Source organism: Schistocerca serialis, chromosome 4 (genome assembly GCF_023864345.2).
Source record: "Schistocerca serialis cubense isolate TAMUIC-IGC-003099 chromosome 4, iqSchSeri2.2, whole genome shotgun sequence".
Lineage (NCBI taxonomy): Eukaryota > Metazoa > Arthropoda > Insecta > Orthoptera > Acrididae > Schistocerca > Schistocerca serialis.
The window spans coordinates 330,558,411-330,561,535 of NC_064641.1; the positions used below are offsets into that span (position 1 = coordinate 330,558,411).

Sequence of the window (3,125 nt, forward strand, 5' to 3'; positions counted from 1 at the left end):
AAATATTTTGGATTTTGCAGACTACTCTTGTCTCTTCGTGTCAGTCGGAAGGTCTTCTCATCTTAGATAACAATTATTCATTATTTATCAATGTGCTAGTGAAAAATTTAATTTCTTCTGGAAGGTTCTGTAGTTAACAAAATTTCTACGGTCTGCCCGCTGTTACATTTATAGTGACATGTTGACATGTTGATTCTGTGGCTATCAATTTGAACTCCAGCTTAAGCGATGGACAGTACACGTAGATTTACAATAAGCGCTCTGTAGTACGAGATAGCTTCTCCATTTCTGTAGACCAACATATTCAAAATTATGATCAGCTACCATCTTCCTCCGTGGCAAACTGAATTTTCAATGTGGCCCCGATACCAAACTAAGAAGAGTGTAGAAACACAATGGGAACTGTCGAATGGTGAGACGGGAATGGAACATGGCAGAAAATGATTTATGATCAACAAACTACAAGATTCTACCTGATGAGACACAAATTACAATAACTTAAGATAGCAAAATAACTTTTACAGAGAGTGAACCGAACTGCTAATTACGTCAATAACTGTTATAAAACAAAGAGAACAGTACAGCTTAATGTGTCGTATTTCCTACAAAAATGGAGAAGCGCTTATGTTTGGCACCGTGAAACGATAGTGAAAATGTCAGTAACCACAACAATGACAAAAATAAAATAGCGAATTGCTCAGGAATTTGAAAACAAAGATATTGCACTTTTGCCTTGATATTCACCAGGCACGGGCAACCTTTACTAAACCGTGGGCCTGACTGACATAGTCACTTAATCTCGTGATTCATCTCGTTACGTGACGTGACAGCAACACTCATAATGTCAAAACTGTATCACCCGTGTTAATGTTTATGGAGTAACACTGCGATATGAATGCACCCATTTGCCCACAGGACAGGACAGCAAATTGAGTATCGAAACACGCGTTTCTGAGAACACATTCATTTCACGTTCTCTCCATCTTCGTATGTTTACATTTATTAACGCGTGGCGAACATTGTTTCTTTACCTACGATGTTTTACAATAGCTTTGTGAGAAATTCCCGCTGCCAAATTCTGCAACGCCGTTGGTAAAGAAATGATGTTTACAACACTAAATAAAGGTAAAGATCTGTAGATGCGATGCCAGGCATCTTAAAATATTACGGTAAAATAAACGACTATAATAGCAACTGCTTGCAACTAATTTATTCTGGATTACCTTCCGTTTCAACAGTTGCAGTGTTCTTATACGTCCACAATGAAATAGAAAGGAAAAACATGGTAATGAGATAGGCATTCCCAGTCGACAAGCGATTTTTGGCCACAGGCAAATCATTGCTAAACTCCTCCCGAAAAGGCCATGAAGGCCCAACGGAACCGACCGGCCGCGGTGTCATCTTCAGCCCATAGGTGTCACTGGATGCGGATATGGAGGGGCATGTAGTCAGCACTCAGCTCTCCCTGCCGTATCTCAGTTTCCGAGACCGGAGCCGCTTCTTCTCAATCAAGTAGCTCCTCAGTTTGACTCACAAGGGCTGAGTGCACCCCGCTTGTCAATAGCGCTCGGCGGACTGGATGGTCACCCATCCCACTGCTAGCCCAGCCCGACAGCGCTTAACATCGGTGATCTGACGGGAACCGGTGTTACCACTGTGGCAAGGCCGTTGGCACAGGCAGGTCATTACAGTGTTTAAAATTTAGTGCATTAATATCCACAAACACTATTACCAAGCATTTTTCACGTATTTGTGCAAAAATAATTTTTATGACCACATAGGTATGGGTTGTTCCTGTAACTTAAATAAATTAAGGCATCATTTCTTTGTTCATTTTATAAAATTTAAAGATCTAAATTGCTTGAAATTAGTTATATTACATAGAAACCAAACTAGAATAATGGAAATGGAAACGAACGTTTGGCGTCATTAGCCGGGAGGCCCCTTGCGGGGCATGACGGCCGCCTTGGTGCAGGTCTTATTACATTCGACGCCCCCCCCCCCCCCCCCCCCCCCCGATGGGGATGAAATATGATGTTGCAGACAACACAACAGCCAGTCCCTAAGCAGAGAAAATCTCCGACCCAACTGGGAATCGAACCCGGGCCCATAGGACGACATTCCGTCACGCTGACCACTCAGCTCTCGGGGCGGACAACTAGATTAATGAGAGCAACAGAATGACGAATATCCGAAAATGCGTCAAAGGCAGAGTGCAATGTGAGCGCCTATCTCTTCCTCTCTCTGCCACGATTTTCTTCCATGGGCAGATTTAAACCAATCACGTGCCAGATCCAGGCAGCGGGTCACCAGTTGCCCATCTTTGACGTATTCCATAACAAATATTCACTAACTAGCTACAATGTGTGAGTGTACAGGGTGGTCAGAAACAGTCTGAAATAATCTTAAGGGTGTTCCAGGATTGGTTGGGCCGAGGAATAATTGTTGAGAAAACAGAGCGATACGTTGCGCCGTTTCTGAGTTAATTAGTGACACTTGCTTCAAGAATCATAAAAGAAGATTGTATACATGGAAGAAGCCTGAAGATACTGACAGATTTCAGATAGATTATATAATGGTAAGACAGAGATTGGGAACCAGGTTTTAAATTGTAAGACATTTCCAGGGGCAGATGTGGACTCTGACCACAATCTATTGGTTATGAATGGTAGATTAAAATTGAAGAAACTGCAAAAAGTTGGGAAGTTAAGGAGATGGGATCTAGATAAACCGATTAAACCAGAGGTTGTACAGAGTTTCAGGGAGAGCGTAAGGGAACAATTGGCAGGAATGGGTGAAAGAAATACAGTAGAAGAAGAATGGGTAGCTTTGAGGGATGAAGTAGTGAAGGCAGCAGACGATCAAGTAGGTAAAAAGACGAGGGCTAGTAGAAACCCTTGGGTAACAGAAGAAATATTGAATTTAGTGGATGGAAGGAGAAAATATAAAAAATGCAGTAAATGAAGCAGGCAAAAAGGAATACAAACGTCTCAAAAATGAGATCGACAGGAAGTGCAAACTGGCTAAGCAGGGATGGCTAGAGGATAAATGTAAGGATGTAAAGGCTTATCTCACTAGGGGTAAGATAGATACTGCCTACAGGAAAATTAAAGAGACCTTTGGAG

General features: G+C 42.0%; 1 pseudogene; it reads right to left on the reverse strand.

The window, feature by feature from the left end:
• Positions 1 to 1,555: 1,555 nt before the first annotated feature.
• LOC126475662 (5S ribosomal RNA) lies at positions 1,556 to 1,673 on the reverse strand (annotated as a pseudogene).
• Positions 1,674 to 3,125: the final 1,452 nt, after the last annotated feature.